The following is a 23363-nucleotide window of genomic DNA, read 5'->3' as shown; positions in this document are numbered from 1 at the left end:
GTGCAGAAACCGGTTTGGCTCAGTGGATAGAGCGTCAGCCTGCGGACTGAAAGGTCCCAGGTTCGATTCCGGTCAAGGGCATTTACCTGGGTTGCGGGCACATCCCCAGTAGGAGATGTGCAGGAGGCAGCTGATTGATGTTTCTCTCTCATCGATGTTTCTAGCTCTCTATCTTTCTCCCTTCCTCTCTGTAAAAAATCAATAAAATATATTAAAAAAAAAAAAAAAGAAGCTTGTGTGTTAATCCAAGTACAAGAATCTTGGCAACTGGGATGATGGAAGTGACAAAGAAAAGGGGATGAACAGAGGGAGCGATGTCAAAAAAAAACACAAAAACAAATCAAAAACTTGGTGTCAAAGAGGACCTCTAAGAAAAGAACAAGAGTGCCCCCTTCAGAAATAAGTAAGGATGTGGGCTTGACAAGACAAGTAATGTCAAGGTCTGAATATGTTAAACCTGAGCTTGTCCTGGCACGTCCGTCTGACAAGTGACCACCACAGACCACCAGGAATGTGAGAAAGTAGCTCTATGAAACAACACAGCAGAGAAAAATTTGTTAGTTGAAATATAAGGGTGGTAAGTGAAACTGGGATAGCATTTATTTTGCGGGTATCCCTCACTTCCCTAATCATTAATAAGTATTACTTTTAGAATGTAATTCATACAATCTGATGATGATGGCTTAGGGGGAAAAAAAGGCTACAAAACAAAAAAACGATATGGGAAGCCGCCTATTGTCTTCTCTAGCAGAGAGGTGTGGACAAGGAGCCAGGGATGCTGGTGACCCTTGAGCTCTGGCTTAGGTCAGGGCGAGGCACCCAGTTTAGTCGAGACAATGGTAGCTGAAGCAGCTTCCCCACCAGAGAGTCATGTAAATCCTTACTGATAAGATAGTCTGTCTGTTACTGGAACTTGCCTGCCTAAGGGCTATAGATGTATCCCAAAATGAATAAGAGGATGGCAAGGCCTGAGTCCAAGCGGAGTCCTTCCTCTTGGGATGGGCTCCCGCCTGACCCCCCAATTTCCAAATTATTATTTCTTGTCTTATCTCTTTCATTTGCGTGCGGCCCCTCTTCCAGAGTCCGAACCCTGAACCACGCAGGACGTGGGGGGGCATTCACAAACTAAAAGAAATATGCAAAAATAATCACAATGGTGTCATTAGGTGTTGACATCAAGGATATTTTCTTCTTAATTTTTGGAAGTTCCTAGGCTCTACTTATTTTTTTAAATAACAAAGACAATTTCATTAGAAAATGCAAGTAAACTTTTAAAAAGAATGATCCCCTCTAAGCATTTGTGAAAGCTCTTATAGTTGTACACCTAAACAGTGAATTTTATTATATGTAAATTAAAATAAATAAAAATACCATTAACAATGTTTTACACCCACTACACTGAATAAACTTAGTTTTGACAATACCAAGTGAAAAAAATGTTTATCAGTAAGAGTGCAAATTCTTGCAACTTCTCAGAAGAGTGCCAATATCTAACAAAATTGTAAAACTGACGCCCTGGTCGGTGTGGCTCAGAGGTTAGAATGTCACCCCACGGACTGAAGAGTCTTGGGTTCGACTCCCAGGTTCAAACCCAGCCCCAGTTGGGGGGTATGCAGAAGGCAACCAATCAATGTTTCTCTCTCTCTCTTTTTCTTTCTATTTCCACTCTTTAAAAAAAAGATGGAAAAAATATCCTGGAGTAAGGATTAACGACAAAAATTAAAAACTGAAGGACCTTCTGCACTATGCCCAACAATTTTACTGCCAGGAATTTATTATGAACAAAATATGTACAAGAAATTTCACTGTTGTATTGTTTAAAATAGGAAAAAAAAATTAAAATAACCAAAATGCCCATCAAACTTTGGTAGCAGGAGAGGGTAGGCGGAAAGAAAAGGAAACAAGGAATGCTCCTTGGTAACGTATACATAATTAGCCTCATTGCTTAAACTGCAGAATGCTTGAGAGGGAGAGTAAGGGAACAGGTCTTAAATGTCTTTACACCCAGGGTTCATACATATGACCCTGACCAAGAGCACCAACAATAGTAGGTACTCAAGTGTTTGCTGATAAAAACAAACAAACACTCAAAAACATGTAAAACAAAAAGACTTACCTCCTACCTTGTTATTAATGTAAGTGGCAAGACTGTGCCTACTTATTTTCTAGTTTAATCTACGTGGAATGCGGCCTAAAGAAGTCCATTACCTTATCATTAGCATTAACCTAACAATTATTCCCAGAACTACACTTAGACTGTTGCTGACATGCAAAGGGTGAGGTCAAGCGCAGATGAGCTCTAACACTACAAGGCTACAAGCTGTCAGCACGACTCTATCATGAAACACAGGACGACAAAGATTGTATTTCAGACGCACCTAAATGCCAGGACGTGGACCTGTCCATGTGCTTTCCATTACACGCCACTGAGCTCCATTTCCTTGTGCTGTCGAGGTCCAAGCTCGAAGCCAGGCAGGGAGTCCCGATGAGCAGAGTTAAGACCTAGCCAGAAAAGAAACAGATGATAAATAAAGAGCAATAGCAAACCCAGCAGGAGGCACACTGCATGGACGGCATCCACTTCTCACTCCTGGAACTTGCTGTTACTTCTTCGCTTCTAAGGAGTATTTCCAAGGCCCAGCCCAGCCCTGGGCAGGATCACAGAGTGCACCTTTGGCCCCTTAAAAATCAACTCTCCATTTGCACAAATATTTGGGAAGATGGTATTTTAGAACATCTGGAAAAAGCAATTTTGTGCTCATTTGGGCTTTTTTCCTTGACAATTTTTTCCTCTCAGCCTCACTTGAGAACATTTTCATTGATTTTTAGAGCACTGGGGAGGGAGAGAGAGAGAGAAACGTCAACATCAGAGAGAAATACTGATCGGTTGCCTCCTGCACATGCCCAGGCTGGGGCCGGAGACAAAACTGGCAACCTAGGTATGTGCCCAGACAGGGAATTGAACCCTCAACCTTTTGGTGTACAGGATGAGACAGCGCTCCTACCAACTGAGCCACACCAGCCAGGGCATTTTCTTTTTTTTTTTTCTTTTTTTTATATATATTTTATTGATTTTTTACAGAGAGGAAGGGAGAGGGATAGAGTTAGAAACATCGATGAGAGAGAAACATCAATCAGCTGCCTCCTGCACATCTCCTACTGGGGATGTGCCCGCAACCCAGGTACATGCCCTTGACCGGAATCGAACGTGGGACCTTTCAGTCCGCAGGCTGACGCTCTATCCACTGAGCCAAACCGGTTTCGGCGAGGGCATTTTCTTTGATAATTTTTTAATTCCATATTCTCTAGAACAGGGTTTTGTTTTAAAAAAACAAAACAAAAACTTTTTAAGAACTTTCTTCTACAACCTGGGAACCACTGGGCCCACACTTCATAGGTAAGAAACTCAAGCGAGGTAAGGGCTCCTCGTCAAGGCCTCAGAGCTTATGAGATGTGGCATCACAGCGTGAGAGCCCTTGCCTCTCATTTTACCTCTACAATGCCCCCAATGCCTCCCCTAGAATGAACTGAAGATACTGCCTTTGTGGAGAAATCAAAGATTTAATTATTCAAAAACCAACTTCTTTTAAATAATACATTGGAGGGTGCTTCCATAAAAGCAGGTCACATTCTATTTAAGCTGGGCTATTACTAGGTACGCATGCTCATTTTATTGTTTATTAAATGAATGTATTTATACATACTTGCACCTATGCATATATTTCACAATTTTACGAAAACCCAGAGCCATGGCCAGGTGACTCAGTTGGTTGGCGCATCCCCATACACCAAAAGGTTTGATTACCTGGTCAGGTGAGTGCGGGAGGCAACAGATCAATGTTTCTCTCTCTCTCTCCCTCCCTCCCTTCCTCTCTCCAAAAATCAATTAAAATAAAACAGCCCGACTCCTGCGGCGGTCTCTGGAAAAGAAAATTGCATGAGGTAGAGATAGTTTAGCCAGATACCAACACATTCCTCATTAGAAAATACTTAAGCTGTGAATCTTTCACCTCCACTGTTTGTTTTGGGAGAGTGAGCATCACCATTCACCAATGACCCCAAAGTCAATATGCACATAAAAGGCATCACACTTGTAGCAGCCCAGCCTTTAATGAACCTCCAGTGATCCTATTCATTTTTTAATTAACTTCAGACACTAAACATTAACCTTTCGCTGTTTGGGACAAAAAATATTACTAGTAAGTTTGAGTGATTAGAATATGAATGGAGAAATTGTTTTTCTCTAAAACATATTTTTGCATGTGAGGCAAAATAAATAAAGTAACTTATTTCCCAAAATAAATTACTGGTAACTAACAATCTATTTTAAGCTATGTCTATTAAAAAATACAGAGCCCTGACCAGTTTGGCTCAGTGACTAGAGTGTTGGCCTGTGGACTGAAGAGTTCCAGGTTCGATTCGGGTCAAGGGCATGTACCTTGGTTGCGGGCACACACCCAGTAGGGGGTTTGCAGGAGGCAGCTGATCGGTGTTTCTCTCTCATGGATGTTTCTAACTCTCTATCCCTCTCCCTTCCTCTCTGTAAAAAATCAATAAAATATATATTTTTTTAAATAAAAATAAAAATTACAGAGTCAGAGGGAGGCACAAAAGCAACATCCATTAGTGAGGATTGGGAATAATGGAAAGAACATGAAAAAAAGTAATGAAAAGCTTTGGAAGAACAGCTTATTTCTTCATTACATAAACTCTAATCATATATATTGTTCTTTCAAAAATACAAGTTGCACACGTGTAGTATAATCCCACTTTTATTAAAAGTATAATTATATAGTACATATTTGTGGACAGAGAAAAGGGTTAGAAAGGGTAAACATCAAACCAACTTGAAGTCTAGGGGGTATAAGAGTTGGTGACTTCTGAAATTTGCTTTATACAATTCTGACCAGTTAGAATTCTTTTCCAACATGTGTATGCTTCCTTTGTAAGTCCTTTAAAGAGCTGAAAAAACCATGTTAATTTTTTTTTAAGTTTCCATGAAGGCAAAGCTGCAAATCTACCAAATGTCATTTTAGCTACAAATCATGGGAAAATTCTGAAAGGATAAGTAAAAGTCACAGACCATGAAGATGTATTTTTGGAAAATATTTCTTAAAGCTGATTGGTAAGATGAGTATTTGGAAGAACTGGCTTTCAAACTTCACCGACCAAACTATCATAGACCAAAACACAGAATTAAGTCAGAAGTTCTAATATTGGAAAAACGCAAGTTTATTTTTGAGGAAAGACCTAAGCAGGAAGGGTCACTCAACAAAAACAAGCCTGCGTCATCCGTGAGCATCCTTGAACTTGCGTCACAGCACCACTGGAACACCCCACCCTTCATACATTCCACCACACTCGGAAGCATGAACACCAGCCCTCGCGCACAGGGCTACGGGCTGAGGTCAAAGGCCAGGCCCCATGAGCAGGTCAGAGGAACCTCACTTGGAGCACAAAGACACCTGACTTTCCCCCAGAAAGGCCACTGGGAACTTACAAAAACTGTCCACAGTGCTTCTGCTGTTTGTTCATTGGGATTTTCAAAATGCTATCTGTGGTGATTCCCAACTTTTTATTTCATAGAGAGAAAAACAGTCACTAAAAAATTCAGGTGAATTTTAGAATTAAAAAATTTTTAGAAAAATATAGAATTCTAGTCTTTGTCTTTTATCATTTCCTTAAAAAGGGTAACATTAACACTTCTGAAGCGGGAAGAATTTAAGCCCAGAGCCAATACCACTCACAGCCCAGGAACTCTGAGCAACTAACTCATTATATCAATTCAGTAGATTCCAAAAAAAGCTAACAAAACTCCAACGCCTGATTTTAAAAACAAAAACCTTTTCAATAAAAATTAAAATGATACCTGAATATCACAAAGAACATCTGAAAACAAGGGCCAATAAAAATGCTACGTACTCAGCATGCTTTTATATTTAGCTTGTACTTTTAATATTTTTGGGGGGTCTTTTTTTTCTTATTTTAGTTTGTACTTTTTAAAGGAGTTGCAAAAGGGGCACATGAATGTACCTGAAAAGGTTGGTGAAATGGGCAATTTTTTAAATGAAAACTTTTTTGAAAACCTAAACAAGTAACATACAAATAGAGAAAATTATAAAAGCAAAGAACTATGCTCAAAAAAGGTGCCAGGCTCAAATTCACTGTCGTTATTCCCTAACCTTTTCAGTAAAAAACAGAAAACAGGAAACCTTCCCTATTCCTAATTGTAAAACAGACAAATTAACAAAGAAAGCCCAAGAGAAGAAAACTATGTTAACCTCACTTGCCTTTCCTAGATTATTTTAACTTTTACAAATGTGGCATGAAAAGAATGGTATCTGGTTTCAGTCTTGATTTCTTTGATCCCTGTGTATAAGTTCTCTTATGAACCATGTGTGCCTTTTGTCCATTTTCCAGCAGGTTTGGCCTTTTCTTATTCATTTGTTAGAGCTCCTTGTAAATTAAGGACATTAACCCTTGTCAAGTTGCAAACATTTTCCCCAGAAAAAGCAAATGACTGCTTTGCCATTCTGTTTATACCACTTGAAATAAAAGACACTTTTTAAATCTCTCTGATGTTAAATCTAATTATCTTTTCGAAATTTCTTCTATCACTTTTATGCTGTGAAAGTCCCGCCCTGTTCCAAGATCAGAGAAATACTCGCCATCATTTTCAGCTAGATGTTTTTGGTCAAAATAATTTAAAAATGATGAGCGGCCATCGTTTTAAAAATGCATATTCAATAAAATCACTGCTCTAAGAAAATAGATGAGCCTAATTATATTCACTTTACTTGTAAAACAAGTGAGAAATGGCTAAAATATAACAGTAAAATACTTTACAATAAAATTCTATAAAGCCATTCTATAGTATACTATCTAGTGACATGGAGAAGGTCATAATTTGTTACGAAGTGGGGAAAAAAAGAACATCTCCAGTTATATAAAACTACACTTATCTGGCAAGCCAGGCAAGCGAGACACCTAATATCAAGAGTAACAATGCCCCAGCCAGGTGGTTCAGTTAGTGGAGCATCATCCCATACGCCAAAAGTATTGTGTGCTCAAATCCCAATCAGGGTACATACCTGGGTTGCGGGTTCGATCCCCATTTGGGGCACATAGAGGAAACTTTTTTTTTTTTAAGCGGGAAATGTTTTTTTTTTTTAATATATTTTATTGATTTTTTTACGGAGAGGAAGGGAGAGGGATAGAGAGTTAGAAACATCGATGAGAGAGAAACATCGATCAGCCGCCTCCTGCACACTCCCCACTGGGGATGTGCCCGCAACCCAGGTAGATGCCCTTGACCGGAATCGAACCTGGGACCTTTCAGTCCGCAGGCCGACGCCCTATCCACTGAGCCAAACCGGCCAGGGCTAGGGGAAACATTTAATTCAAGAAAAATGGGGGCTGCACCAAACTTCCTAATTACCTAAAGATCTAGGAGTAATACCTGATTTATATTCCTGGCGAAATGGCCAAGTTAAACATGCAACCCAATGACAATTATCCGTGGTAGTCAAGTTAAACCCTGCTAACATAACTGTTCCATGTTCCCCTTAATAAACTGTTTCTTAGCATGTGAACAAACACTGTTGAGTGCAACTAAGATGAGAAGCTTATTTTATGTATGCTCAACCCAAAACTTCCTAAAACCTTTCCAAAATGTCTAGGAGTGCTCACAATCAGATGATAACCAGGTTAAAGTGACTGGATATCAGAACTTTGAACTCAGAACCAGGGAAGACCTGGAGATGGACACGCCAAAGCTCCAGGGAGGCAACTTCTCCCAGACTGTGCCCCATTGTCTAACCCAGCACCCTGCCTGAGAACAGGGTTCAAGAAAGGTGGGTGGGAGGAAAAACACGAAGGGTGTAGAAATCCGGAAGTTCCACCCTCCGAGGGCAGTGGGGGATAGAGACAGGGAGCAGAGGCTCCACTCAGTTGGAGGTAGCTGGAGAACCAGAATCCAGACCCATCTCATTTCTTTTTTTATCCTCACCAGAGGACAAGGGTTTTTTTATTTAAATTAGACAGAGAGGTAGGCAAAGGGAGAGACAGAGAAACACAGACGTGAGAGAAAACCAGAAACTCATCGGCTGACCCCCTGCACCCACCCCAACCAGGGATAGAACACGCAACCAGATTATGTGCCCTAACTAGGAATCGGACCCTCAACCCTTTGGTGCACGGGATGACATTCTAACCAACACACCGGCCAGGACCCATCTCATTTCTTATTAGGAACTGTGGAGAGAACAATACTGCCAGGAAATGCAAGGAGGGTCTTAGTGCCTACTCCCGGTGGTGTGCTACACGAATTAAGTTTCCCAGCCACAACCTCAGACTATTAAGCCCTAACGTCTAGTTAGGACTAGTATTTCAGAAACCTGGAACACAAAGGAAAGCCCTTCTTCTTTTTCTTTTTTAAAAAAAAAAAGCCTAAAAGACATAATTAGAAAGAGTCACTACAGGCTATTCTCTGAGTTTGATGCAAATTTTATTTTTTTAGTTCTACTGGAACACATAAATTAAGGCACAAGAGCTCTATCAACCCAGAAAGGACATCATATATGCCCAAAAGGAAAAGCTCTAAACACCAAAAGTATCCACTTGAGTGGAAAGCTTGTAAATGACACCTCACCTCCCTTTCTGACTGCTGCAGTGGTTCTCAACCTTCTGGCCCTTTAAATACAGTTCCTCATGGTGTGACCCAACCATAAAATTATTTTCGTTGCTACTTCATAGCTGTAATGTTGCTACTGTTATGAATCGTAACGTAAATATCTGATATGCAGGATGGTCTTAGGCGACCCCTATGAAAGGGTCGTTCGACTGCCAAAGGGGTCGCGACCCACAGGCTGAGAACCGCTGGGTTAGCGTTACAGCACCCAACTTCCAGGCCATCCCACTTAAAGTTCCCATTTATTGGGATCATGATGTGAAAAATCTTCAAGTTCAAGATGTAGTACTGTTACATATTACAACATGGATAAATCATAATAAGCACATTATGCTAAGTAAAAAGCCAATCAAAAAAAGATCACAGATACTGATTCTATTTATATAAAATGTCCAGATAATGCAAATCCATAGAAATAGCATAGAGTTGTGATTGCCAGAGACAGAGGGGAGGGAAAAATGAGGAATGACTGCTATTAGGTACGGGGTTTCTTTTGGGGGCAATAAAAACGTTCTGAAATTAGATAGTGTGATGATTATAGAACTCAGCGAATATACTAAAAACAACTACAGCGTATCAATAAAGCTATGTTCTTTTCAATGTTATTCTGTGTCACGAGCCCATCTGCCAGTGTGGGTCAGTGATTGAGCGCCGGTGTGGGTCAGTGATTGAGCGCCGACCTAGGACCAAGTTTTGGTTCAATTCCCAGTCAGGGCACGTGCTCAGGTTGTGGGCTCAATCCCCGGTAGGGGGCGTGCAGGTGGCAGCCAATCAATGATTCTCATTATTGATGTTTCTCTCTACCTCTCCCTTCCCCTCTGAAATCAATAAAAATATATTAAAAAAACAAACAAGCCTGGCAAGTACATTTTAGGACTTTGCCAGCATCTATTCAGGAAACAAAACGGTAAGCACAAGAGCTCAGAGTTGAAAGCAGAAACTGAAAAAAAGTTGAAGCTACTTTGGAGCATTACCCTAGGTCAGGGGTGGGCAACCTTTTTGTGAGTGCGTGCCAAAACGAGCAAAATCTCTGACTCAAAATTCTTCTGCGTGCCAACCCTAATTTTTTGAGAACATGTTACGCCTAGTTGATATCTCTTAAGGTGTACATATGTGAAGAACCTTGAAGAAATAATAAAATTCATCTGAGCGACAAAACCACAGTATATGATGATGAAAAATACATCAATCCATGTCTATGGTCTTTAAGGTAACTTGTTATGTAAAATTATTTATTTATCTAAGATGCACCCACACTGAATTTATCTAAAAAATAAAAAAGTCGATATTAAGAAAAAAATTGTAAATGGAAGATTATAAGAGAGGATTTCGAGTGCCAGCAAAAGGCACTATGTGTGCCAGGGGTTGCCCACCCCTGCCCTAGGCACTGAACTAAACACCAGAAAAAGTAAATTGAACCCCATGTCTGTTTGTGGTGTTTTTTTTGTGGGGTTTGTGGTTGTGGTGGTTGTTGTTGTTGTTAATTGAAGTAATAAAATTCCCTACCCCATGTGACTCCCAGAGGAAAAGAACTTCCTGCTCCCCCACACTCAGGGCCCCTGCTGGTATCATCTAGAGCAGATCCAACCGGGAACTCAGGAGATGAGGGGGCAAACACCGCAATCTGCAGCAACCATTCAAAATGGGGACATGCAGGGCCCGAGCTCACACTGGGTGTCAGGAAGCAGGTGTAAAAAGGAGAACTTGAACAGAAAGGGTAAAATCGGTATTGCTAGCATGTTCAGTTTATCTTCACAGGGATAAAAAAAGTAAAGGAAGAGAAAAAATAACCCACAAAACTTCTGAGGGAAAGAACACTTTCAAAAGACTGTGGGTCAGAATCCCGGTCACAAAAGATGACAGCGTGGCTAGAAAATAGAAGCCCTTGGGATGAACCCAAAGGAAAGATATAACTCATATAATTCTTCCTGGCAAGAAATTTGAGGTCGCCCTAAAATCAGCAGGAAAACTAAACTTACTTGGAAAATTACCACAATAACAGGGACAGACACTATCAAAAATTTCTGTGGTATACAAAATGTCAGGGTCAATATCAAGGTGACAAGGTTTGTTCATTCAAAAAACACCATGTATAATACTGTAATTTAGTGAAAAGGATATTAAAAATAGGGTATTTTTCAATATCATTAAAGACTATATACAATATGGTATTCCAAAAAAATTGACTGTCACATTTAAACCTTTTCTGTAAGTACTCTGAAATTATAAGAACTGTATAGTGGGGCCTTGACTTACGAGTTTAATTCGTTCCGAGACCGAGCTCATTAAGGAGCTCGTTAACTCAAATTACTCTATCAACTCAATGCAAAAAATCCTCCGAGAGACAGCTGGTATCTCAAAAAACTCGTTAGTCGGGACACTCGTAAGTCAAGGCCCCACTGTATAAGGAAAAAAAGTGATTATTTGCAGCTATTATGATTACTAAGAAACTCAAGAGAATCAACTGAAAAACAGAAACAGAGCTTAGTTACGTGGCATAGCAGACAGTGCTATTTCATTTTCCTCATGGGCACACAAAATAACTCCATTTCCCTTGGATGGGGCCAACAGACTGGGGCAAATACCACTACTTCTAAGCTTGGCCCATAAAAACATCTTCCATGCACAAAATTCCATGGCAAACTTAGAGGCCACAGTCAGTTGTGCTCTAAGATGGAAGGCGCCTAGTTTCCCAACTCATCACTTAGTGGGGAGGAACCACCTAGAAAAATGTGAGCAAGAAACAAATTTTTATTTTATGAGGACACAGATTTTGCTAGCACAACTACTCTGAATAATACAGTTAGGAAATAGTGTATGTGGCAGGAAGGGAGGACCAAAGGGAAATCATCTCACTCTAAATTTAAATAAAGAGCAATAAACAAGTAACCTGTAGACCACATATTAGGAAAAGAAATCTAGAAAAATGAGAGACATAAAAGACCTGCATAGCTCTGGGTTGGTGTGGCTCAGCTGATTGGAACATTGTTGGTTACAGCATTGTCCCATGCACTGAAGGGTTTCGGGTTCGATTCCTGATCAGGGCACATAACCTAGATTGCAGGTTCAATCCCCAGTTGGGGCCAAATCAGGATACATACGGGAGGCAACTATCAATGTTTCTCTCTCACATCTATGTTTCTCTCTCTTTCCCCCTCTCCCTTCCTCTCTCTCTAAAATCAATAAAAGCATATCCTCAGGTGAGGATTAAAAAAAAACAAACCTGCATACTAGTAAATCAAAAGATTTGCTTGTGACCAAAATATTTATTATAAATATGATAAGTCTCCCCAAAAGAACTTAAACATTTAATGAAATTACCCATTATTTTGAAACCTTAAACTGAAAAATACTGGGGAGAAGAGGGGAATTGAGCATAGGCACTGTCAGATAGTTAGTAAAGCCGTGATTATAATGACAAAAATTGCAAAGTCATGGCAAAGGAATAGGCAGATAAATGAAATAAAACAATAAGTCCCATGACAGATCTAAAGATTTAGCACATGATTAAGGTGCTATTTTAAGTTAGTAAGAAAAGTGTGACACTGAATAAATGGTGATGGAATAAATGTAGAGGATGAAATAATTCTTACTTCATATACAAACAGATTGATTGTAGCCAATTTAAAAAAAAACTACCCAGCCGACATGGCACAGTGGTTGAGCATCAACTTATGAACCAGGAGGTCATGGCTCGATTCTTGGTCAGGGCGCATGCCTGCGTTGAGGGTTTGATCCCCAGTTGGGAATGTTTCTTTCTCTCTCTCTCTCTCTCTCTCTCTCTCTCTCTTCCCTCCCCCCACCCCAAACATGTCCTCAGGTGTGGATTTAAAAAAAAGGTAAGCCCTAACCGGTTTGGCTCAGTGGATAGAGCGTCGGGCCTGCAGACTGAAGGGTCCCAGGTTCGATTCCGGTCAAGGGCATGTACCTTGGTTGCGGGCACATCCCCAGTAAGGGGTGTGCAGGAGGCAGCTGATCGATGTTTCTCTCATTGATGTTTCTAACTCTCTATCCCTCTCCCTTCTTCTCTGTAAAAAATCAATAAAATATATTTTTTTAAAAAAGTAAACAAAATATAGGTGAATATTATAATCATGGGGAAAAAAAGACTGACAGATTTGAATTCAAAGCATAGAATATTTGCACCTTATAACCAAAAAATGCAAATTTTAAAAAATATATTTGTACTGATTTCAGAGAAGGAGGGAGAGATAGAAACATCAATGATAAGAGAGAATCATTGATTGGCCGCCTCTTGCACACCCAACACTGGGCTTCGAGCCTGCAACCCACGCATGTGCCCTGACCGAGAATCAAACTGTGACCTCCTGGTTCATAGGTCAACTCTCCACCACTGAGCCACGTGCCCTGGCAGCAAGCTTTTTCTATAAAAGGCCAAATAGCAAATACTTTAGGCTGGCAGGACAAATGGTCTCTTGAATGGGTGTGGCTGTGTTCCAATGAAACCTGACTTACAAAAACAGATGCTGGGGGTTTTCTGACCAGCAGCATCCTCACCACCTAGCAACAGTTAGAAATGCAAATTACCAAGCCCCACCCAAACCTTCTGAATAAGAAGCTCTCCTTTGAGATCCATCTTGTTAGACAAGGAAGAGGTTGCACCCCCTGCCAGGTGATTTGCCTTTGGAGAGAGCAAAGGATTTGAGCCAGCATTGCAGAGAGGACAAGAAAGACAAACCGCATTTGAGGCTAAAACCCCAACTACAGTGGAATGTATGAGAAATGCAGTTTCCAGCAGTGCTTTCCACCAGAAATGGAGAGAAGACCAGCCAAGGAGTTGTAATGCCAAGACCTCTCCCTGGGAAGTGATAGCCCAGAATGAAAAAGTTAAGGCAGGCTGAATTAAAGCAGGCCTCGGTGTGGTGTGGTTGTTTGCTTGATCAAGGAAAAGCCACCTCAAAGAAAGACCAATGTGAAAGAAGTGAATGTGTTGGGGAGGAAGGCTGTGGAAGGTTCTTCCAGGAACAAATCGGGGAACTAAATGGAGGAACAAAGGACTCAAGCCAGGGTGCAGAGAGGCAAACACCGTAGCCAGGAATGAACGACAGATGGGATAAGAGGAAAACAGGAGAAGGAGAGAAGGGTCCTCAGTCTCCTCCCAATGTACCCTCCAAGCTGTTCCAGAGTTTTCTACAACCCACATCTTAATCGGTCACACGCCCTTCGAGAAAGCTCTCCGGGGCCTTCCAGACAAAATTCAAGCCCCACAATATAGTGTCAAAGGAACTATATGCTCTGTACACCCTTCCCACTCACCATATCCTCAGCCTCCCTCCAAGCATCCTGACACAGTCAACCCCTCACATGCCTCTCCACCTCTGCTCATGCTGCTCCTTCCATCTGGAATGCCACCTTCCCCAGCCCACCTCTACCTTCAGTCCCAAGTTCTTGAAAAGCATCCTGGGGGTGGGGAGAAGAGGGGGGAGGGCGATATATGTAATACTTTCAACAACAAAGAATTATTTTTAAAAAATGAAAGAAAAAGAAAAGCATCCTGGAACATAAAGTCACAGACAGCATGATTAAAGTCTAATTTGGAGCCTGACAATCCGACCAGCCTGGAGTCAAATTCGGACTCTGCCACTTGCAGCACTATAACCTTGGGCAAGGGGTTGTTCTCCCACCTAATTTCAGCACCCTCAGCTGTCAAATGGTAACGGTAATAACTACTCCACAGAACTGCTGTGATTAAACAACTTCAGTGACACAGCAAGTGCCAGCAAAGCACCTGGCACCCACCTGATTAATGCTAGCTTCTCTGCCCTCTTGTCTGCCAACAGGAATTTAAAAACCCAGACAAGACCTGGGAATAGCATGCTATCATTGAGGGCGCCATGGATTACTGGAGCATTAAGATCAGAATTCAAGACCCAGGAGTTAACTTAGAGAAGTTAACCAAGCTCTGTTCCTTCCCTGATAAAATGCAGACCAGAACCACCTTGCCTGCCAACTGTTAGGACAAAAACAATGATGACCTCAAGTGCCCAGGACATAGCTGATACCCATTGGCACCATCATTACTGCACTGGCCCTATCATATAAGGTTGTCTAGTCTTTCTTGGGTCCCCTCTCTTGCTTGAAGAGGCTCCTAGGGAGACAAAGTACATCTTTTAAACTGCTCTCATATTCAACTTAGAAGATGTGGAGATTCAACTCTGTAAGATTCACATACATATGAAAGAGGTGGCCTTCTAGTTGGATGAGCCTCTACTAGGCGCTTATTGAGATGCCCCAGGACAACTGAAACAAGAAAGCCTGAGGGATCAGCTGCTTTGGGAGACACTATGGAAAGAGACCATGAATGAAGAAGGTTTTCCTGATCACCGATCAGAGAAAGCCATGGTTTGGGGCAGCCAGGCAATCGGAGGTTCTTCCCCACTGAAGGAGGAAACTGAAGAACTCATTGAGACTGCAGAGAGGAAACAATGAATAAGGAAAATTTTGAGTCAAAATGATGGCAAATAGGAAGAGACAGTGAGCTACACCGTCTCTGAAATGTTCATGGCAGTGAGAACACTTGATTTAAGTCCTAATTAGAATCCTCTGAAATTATATACTGTCTACTGCTACTGCATTCATTACACCTGAATACTTAGATATTTCTTTATAGACTATATTTGCAAATCATGTCTACCACACTTCCTGGGATTTAGGGACTTGTCAAGGGTCATTTTTGATAAATCCAGATTTTTGCTTTTTCTGCCATCTTTCGATTCTAGGCCTACATAACATGTAACACCACTAAATAGTACAAGAAATGGTTAATGAGTAAATGAGTAGAAAGAACTCTCGTGGAGTAAGTTTTTATAGAGGGACTTAGAGGTCACACTTTAAACCTAAAGTCAAGGAATTACCTAAGGTCAGGAGCAAAAATTAAGACAAAATGCAGTAAGACCTTCCCAAGAAGACTTACATTTCCATGGAAAAGGACCTCCCCAACACATCCGCCCCCTCTTTTACCACTTGTATTTGGGTATGACAGATTGGCATGACAACTTACACGCCCTAAAACTGCTCCACGGCCCTGGCCAGGAAGCTCAGTTAGTCAGAGCGTCGTCCCAATATATCACAGTTATGGTTTCAATCCCCAGTCAGGACACATACAAGAATCAACCAATGAATGCCTAAATGGGTGGAACAGCGAATTGGTGACTCTCTCTCCCTTTCTCCTTTCCTCCCTCCCTCCCTCTCTGAAATAAATAAATAAATCTGCTCCATGAGCATCTGAGTGCTACATGAGCATCTGAGTGCTAGGTGCTCAGGTAAGAAACTCTGGTATTGCCCTCAACTCTCTTTCTCACTCCCTACATCTGGTCCATCAGCAATCTCCTCAGACCCACCTCAGAAGCAGATTACTTCTCACTACCTCCCATGCCCAATCCCCAACCTCCCGGATCTGACTCACCACCCTCAGCCCTGCAGTAGCTGTGTTGCAGGCAATTAGACATGAGCAGAGCAAGGACCAAGGGCAGATAAGGAGGGTGGAAAGACCCAGGTGCCTAGAAATCAATTGTACAATTGTACGGGAGGCCCCGACCCCCAACCTGTCCTCCCTAGAGATAACATCTATGCATCTGTTGCATTTCAGCTCCAAGACCAGATAAGCAACAAAAGCAGTCAGGGCTGACATCAGGACCAGATGCACTGAATAATGACTCTCCTGGCACCAACCAATCAATCCAGGGAGATGACAACCCAGAAAGGACACACCTGGAAAACTGCTGAATGTTCTATTGAGATCTTCCCCTAGCACCGCCTCTAAAATCTCCACCCCTATAAGCCTTAGGTAGGAAAACCTAGAGCAGCGGTTCTCAACCTGTGGGTCGCGACCCCTTGGGGGGGTCGAACGACCCTTTCACAGGGGTTGCCTAAGATCATCAGAAAGCACATATATAATTACATATTGTTTTTGTGATTAATCACTATGCTTTAATTATGTTCAATTTGTAACAATGAAATTGGGGGTCACCACAACATGAGGAACTGTATTAAAGGGTCGCAGCATTAGGAAGGTTGAGAACCAGACCTAGAGGGCTCTCCCTCACAGATGCATGCTCGTGCCTTTTCCTTCCCTCTCCCTACCTCAGGCAAGCCACCATTAGCTTCTTCACTCCCAAGCTCTAAGGGCGCTTCCTTTACCTCACTCAGTTCCTAAGCCCATTTATTTTAGCAATTACTTCTTCTACCTCAGATTTACCAAATAAATGTTCTCTTACAGTTTGGGTCTTGGCTCTGAATTCTTTCCTAGCCAGAATTCAAGTACCGAGGTTGCTGAACCCAGGTTTGGTCTGACCCCATGGGTCAGACACCTGGTGCCATTCCCACCTCCTAGAACAGCCCTCCTTGTCTTCAGTCTATTCTTACACAGCAACAACCAGCATGTCCTGTTAAAAGCTAAGTCAGTCCACATCGCTCCTCTACTCAAAACTCTCTAATGGCCCCCACTTCCCTTTCAAACAAAGTAAAATCCACAGGCCTCTGCATGTTCCATGCGGCCTTACATGATCCCACTCCCATTGTCTCTCTGACCTCAAAACTAAATACTGTCTTCCTCCTGCCTCAGGGCCTTTGTAGTTGCTGTCTTCCTCACTGGATATGCTCTTCCTCCAACGATGACGCACTTCCTCCACATTTTCACTCAAGGATGACTCAGGCCTTCCCGGTCTACCCTTCCTAAAAGTTCAGCTCCCACCCCAATAGTACTCAATACCCCCAATCCTCTCAGATTCTATTTCAGAGCACATAGTCTCATTGTCTAACTCCCCACCAGTGTGTGCGCTCCATGTGGGCAGGGAATCTCCATGCAGCATCCAGAGTACCCAAAACACTGCCAGTCACACAGCAGTCTCTCAATAAATGCATTAAATGTGTGAAAGGCCTATGGAAAGTATAAGCTTCAAGCAGACCTCAATTATTGGAGAGCCAACAATCTAGAATCTGTGATAAATAACAGGCTACTAATAGCAAAGCCAGGGAGAAAATGAAGTGCCATAAGCACACAAAGGGCTTGTAGAAAACCCGTGGCAGTAATGCACAGCTTAACCTGGAGCAGCAATGTTCCCTAGCAAAAGGATAAAAGAAAGCCCAGACACGGGGGCCCTCTGAGGAGAGAGAATAACTGGAAGAACAGCAGGGAGTGAAAATGAATTAATGAGGTTATCCGGCTTTGAGATTAGTGTGTTGGGAGCTTTATAAGCAAGGCCTGGAAACAGGTCATGGAAGAACTGTAAAATGTTTAAATTTTTAAAGCCTAAGAGAATTTTTTTTAAAAAATACGTCTTTAAAAAGCACTATATAACTGCAAATTATAACTGCTGATTTTTAATTCCTTTAACCAAAATGGGAAAATTCCTTAAGGTACGAGTGGTGCCAGAAATCAGTCCCTAAATGGATCTCAAGTTTGTCTTTAGAGATCCTGAAGAAGTTGACAATAGCCAACTCAGGATTTCCAAAATCCAACAAACTAGAGTCTATACTAGACCTTAGGTTCCTTGAGGGCAAAAGATTGAATTTTATCAACAATGATTTGATCAACAGCACCTGGCACCAAATTAGCGTTATGGATTGATGGAGCTTACTTCTTACACATGAGCTCACTCCTGGGCCATCTAATTCATTTCTGCAATGCTGAGACAGGCTAGTAAGCCAGGACAAGTGGGAACAGGGAAACTGAGATGGATAGTTAAATGGCCAAGCAGTTTACAGCCATCTAGTAAATCGCAAAATCCTTTCTTCTGTAACCAAGGACACTTAAGAGTAAAAGGTTTATACCTCTCCACAACCAGAGAGTAAATAGCATTAAATCACCCTATTCAGGAGATAGGTGAGCAGAAATCGAAGGACAGGTGAAGTTAAGGGAATAAATCTCATTTTGCCACATCAGCATAAAACTGACAAATATTCTATTTAGATCCTCCCCTAAATGCCCAGTCTTTAAAAACCCTCAAAATGGCCCGGCCAGAGTGGTGCACTAGTTGAGCATCTACCTATGAACCTGGAGGTCATAGTTCGATTCCCGGTCTGGGCACATGCCCAGATTGCTGGCTCAATCTCCAGTGTGGGGCATGCAAGAGGTAGCCAATCAATGACTCTCTCATCATTGATGTTTCTATCTCTCTCCCTCTTCCTTCTCTGAAATCAATAAAAAAAAATATTTAAAACAAAAACCTCAAAAGGAAGATCCCAAGGGAAGGTCCTAAGGCTCGCACTTCCTCCCAGGAGCATGCAGGAGCCTTGCTCTTCCCCCAACAGGCATGCATCTCCCAAACTCTAAGGGACCCCATTGAGGCTTGCAACCAGGGAGCAACAGGCAGCAGCAGCTAACCCCTTGTCCCCAAGGCCCCCTTTTTTCTTCTTAGCCAAAGTAGGCCAGCTTAGGCTCATTTCCCTGCCTAGTCTCTCTCCTGTTGCTTCTTCTGTCCTAGGCCCTTCCTTGTGTCACTGTCCCCAGCTTTAATAAACGTCCTCTGCCAGAACCGGTTTGGCTCAGGGGATAGAGCGTCGGCCTGTGGACTCAGGGGTCCCAGGTTCGATTCCGGTCAAGGGCATGTACCTTGGTTGCGGGCACATCCCCAGTGGAGGGGCGTGCAGGAGGCGGCTGATCGGTGTTTCTCTCTCATCGATGTTTCTAACTCTTTATCTCTCTCCCTTCCTCTCTGTAAAAAATCAATAAAACATATTTTTAAAATAAAATAAACGTCCTCTAAAAATCACCTGGAGTTGTGTTGTGAAATCTTTCCTGCACAAAGTCAAGAAATCACATGCTACCGCCCGAGGCAGACCTGCTCAGGGCCAGGTCCCCCTTCTGGTAACAATGCTAAGTCCACTAGCCTTTGCTACACGAACAGCATAGGGAGGGTAGCATAAACCCTGTCAAAACCCTCTCCCGTATTCCAGCCAGGGACTTTCATGAGCATCTTTGAAACACCTTAACAGACATTCAACCTCAGTGTTAATTACCTGGGTCACAGTCAGAAAACAAAACTGTCATTGAACCGTCTGAAATAAAAAAGACTGTCAATATGAAAAGTTATTGAAATAGCTAGCTTAAAAAAAAAAATCACTCCCCATTCCAAGCAAAGAAGCCAAAAGAAAAATACCCTGGTATTCAAAGAAAGAAGCCATTTTAGCAAAGGAAATAGTCTGAAACGCAGAGAGCTCGTGCTCAGGCCGGCAGGCGAAACAGGTGAGGGACACATCCTTGTATCTAGCAGGTGTGCCACGAGGGCTTACACTGTGCATGCCCACCGCTGGCCTTTTAAAAGGTCGGTGCCCAAAAGCTAGTAAATTTCAGATGAGTGAAAAGAGGCCAGCAGTGATGGGTTCACAAGTGATCCTGACAGAGGCTACAATAACCCAGCACAGGATTTTTGAGCTGAAAGGCCCTTTATAAATCCCACCAGAATCAAACACCTTCAGGGGCTATAGGAGGACAAAGTCAAGTGAGAAGGTGGAGGGCTGGCGTAGACAACAACGGGAAATGGTGAGGCCCCCTGCCTAACAGCATTCAAATGCAAAAACATAATTTAAATGCTCCAGATGCCCCAGGTTCTAGCCTGTGGCTTTAAAGAGGAAGAAGCTGGCGGAGGGAGGTCACATGGCCAACTAATGACAGCTCAAAACCGACCGACTCGGGACTCCCCGTCCCACATCCCCGGCCTTCTCTGCCCACGGATGACTCCAATGTCAGCAGGGACAGCATCTTCCCCCTCCCGGCTCCAAGAGAAAAGTAGCAGCTACTGCTAACGCCCGGGAAATCCCTTGAGTGCCTTTCTTCCACCTGCAGTTGCCCTCATTTACCCTTTGCCCTGATCATCAAGAATTTCCCATCAGTCATGCTTCAAACCCCCAGCCTGCAGGCCCAGTTCCTGACAGCTACCCATCCGAGGGGACACAGAAACTCAAAGGGAGGAGGAAATTCTGCACCCTTAAAGTGGTCACACTCAAAAATGTCAGTTTCTCTTTGCAGCATGGTGGCAACCAGGGGAACCCGCGACCCCAGGGTGGGACAGGCCAGAGGGAAGGGCCTGGGGTCGGAGCAGCTGCTTCTAAAATTACTTGGCGCAGCCTTTGTAGGAGACAAGAAAGCAAAAATGGAACAGGCGGCACCCCCGGCCCCGCCGCTCGCCGCCCCTCTCGATGACCCCGATTCCCGCAGGGGCGCCGCGGGCCCGCACGCACCTCCCGCGGCGGAGCGAGGGGAAAGCGACCCCGGGACGCGCGGGCCGAGGGCCGGGGAGCAGGCGGCTGCGGCGCCAGCCCAGCCCCGGGGGGGACCCCACACTGGACTCCCCGCGGCGCGGCCTGAGGCCCCGAGAGCTGCGGCTCCCGCGGTCAGCGTCCGGGGGGTCCGGCCGGGCCCGGCGGGGACCGGAGGTCGCCGGACACCCGCGGGCCCCACGGCGACTGGCCGGGGTGGGGGCGCGCAGGCCGCGCCGCGGGGCCGGTGACAGCGCGCGGGGGCCGTGCCAGGCCGGCCTCGTGGACGCTGCGGGCACCTCGCGGCCCGGTCGGGTCCGGCAGGCGCCGCCCGCGGGCTGGGAGGGGGGCGCGGCGGCCGGCGCTCACCTGGCTGCAGCTCGCGGGGCTCCCGTCGCCGCGTGCCTCCCGCCGCAGTGCCCGCCGCTGCTGCCTCTGGTCCCCGCAGCCGCCGCTGCAAAATGGCGCCGCGGAGGGGCGGGCCGGGGGCGGGGAGCCGCGAAGCCGCCCGCCCCCGCGCCCGCCGGGGCCCACCTCCTCCCCGCCCCTGACCCCCGCCCTCCGGCGCCCCCCAGGGGAGAGGCGGCCCCCGCACCCGGAACCCGCCGCCGGGCATCCCCGGCCTCTGGCCCCGCCCGCCCCGCGCCGGATCCTCTGTTCCTTGCATCTCCCTCCCGGGCGTGGACCTGGCCCCCCGGCCCGCCCCTCCCCGGCACACCTGCTCCCGGGGACCCACCTGGAATGCAGAGCGCGCGCCCGGAGTCTCCCCCTCCCGGCGCCCCTCTCTCGAGCGGGGTCGGCGCGCGGGGAGGCTAATCGAGCAGCCGCGGGGCATGGGGCTGAGCGGGTGGGGGGTTGTCAGGCGATGGCACCTTGTCTGCAGTCGGGCCAGCGGGTTTCTCCTTGCGGGCGGAGAGCTCCCCGTTACATCACAGGATCGTGAAGACCGGGGGGTCCCCGGCTCCAAAGTCCTGGGGTTCGTGCTTCAGTGCGGTTCTGACTCAGCGGGTGTAGGTGCCGCCCGGGCAGCTGCGTTTCTAAAAATGCGCGGGGTGATGCCGCCGGGCGAGGGCCGCTGAGCGGAAAGGCTGCAGGGAGGTCGGCGGTGCAGCACCTCCCGCGCCCGCAGCCTCACCTGGAGCGTCTCCTTAAGGCGCAGACGGCCGGACCCCGCCGCGGGGCCGCTGCGGCCGGAAGTCTGGAGTGAGGCTCCGAAACGAGCGTTTCCGACAAGTTCGCAGGTGACGCAGATGCTGCGGCTCTCGGGGATCGCACTTAGCGAGCCACCCTCTGAATACAGAGCGCCGCCCCCACACCCCAAAAACAATTAGCACTCTCATAGCACTTCCATCTTGAAACCACTGTGTGGTTGCTATTACAACCCAATGATAACTGACCAGTTCCCAGGCAACTCTTGAGAGAGCTGAAGAAGTGTGGACCGTGGCTGATATCACGTGGGGTGGGGGGGCAGATTTTATCATCGGAGTCCTCTACCAGTTTTACAGTCTGGGGGACTCCATGTTATAGGTACCACACATGTCAGTGGGTGTGAGAGAGAGAACCAGCAACTGTGGAAACTTTATAGGTGTGGCCTCTAATAACATGTATTATTAAAATATGTCAGTTGGCTTGTAAAATTCAGCCCACACTGGAAGGCCAGGTGTTTTGATCCCCATTGAAAATGGGAAGTAGAAGAGATGAAGATTCTATGACAGGCACCTAGAGAAAAAATTCACACTGCCCTGTACAGCATGTAACATCCCCACATCCTGCTAATAGCAGCAAGAGGTTTTCCGACAACCTTTTTTTTTTATTTTACTTTTATTTTTTTATTTTTGGAGTACTATGTGTTCTGCCCGGCCAGGGATGCTGACATCTTCTGGAGCAGAAGTTGGGAGCAAACTGTTGCATCTTCAGTGTCTCCCTCCCCCTCCATAGGCATTAGTTCTTTTTAGAACTATCCTAAAAAATTCCACTGCCCCAGCTCCCAGCCTTTGGCCTTCATGCCTCTTCCTTCCCCCTGATCTCCATTTCTCCCAGCTTTCTCAGACGTCAACAGTGACCTTCTAACTGCCAAATCCAATTGCCTGTTTAAGGTCCTTTTTTTTTCTTGGATGGCTCTGTAACATTCCACTGACTTTGCCCTCCTGCTTGAAACTCTTTCCTAGTGATATCACTTGGTCTTGCTTACTGTCCTTCCTACATTTCCCCCACTTTCCTATCAGTGATGTATGAGCTGGCCACGCTCACCTCTAGAAGTGTTAGCTTTCCTTCTCTCATTTCTTTCCGTCTTTTCCCCTGCTCTCTCCCCAAACCCCCTCTAAAGGTCAGCCATCTCCACCTGGTCCCCAAATCTCTCCCTGAACTTCCAGATACACATTTTCATTGTTCCCTAGACAAACTCCTCGGGATAGTTGCCAAGAATTTTCAATACAACCTCCCCACTACTCAACTC

General features: G+C 44.8%; 1 protein-coding gene across 1 annotated transcript in view; it reads right to left on the bottom strand.

Moving 5' to 3' along the window:
• Positions 1 to 21692, bottom strand: part of SLC23A2 (solute carrier family 23 member 2) — a 134377-nt gene extending 112685 nt beyond the window's left edge. The window contains 2 exon segments of the mRNA XM_070419956.1: positions 2379 to 2502; positions 21645 to 21692. The gene's annotated coding sequence lies outside the window, so the exon portion shown is untranslated.
• Between the last annotated feature and the right edge of the window lie 1671 nt (positions 21693 to 23363).

Source organism: Myotis yumanensis, unplaced genomic scaffold, assembly GCF_028538775.1.
Source record: "Myotis yumanensis isolate MYYU_CA2020_CCGP unplaced genomic scaffold, mMyoYum1.0.hap1 SCAF_7, whole genome shotgun sequence".
NCBI lineage: Eukaryota > Metazoa > Chordata > Mammalia > Chiroptera > Vespertilionidae > Myotis > Myotis yumanensis.
The sequence above is the reverse complement of the archived record's forward strand: the minus strand, read 5'-3'. Positions and strand labels throughout refer to the sequence as shown.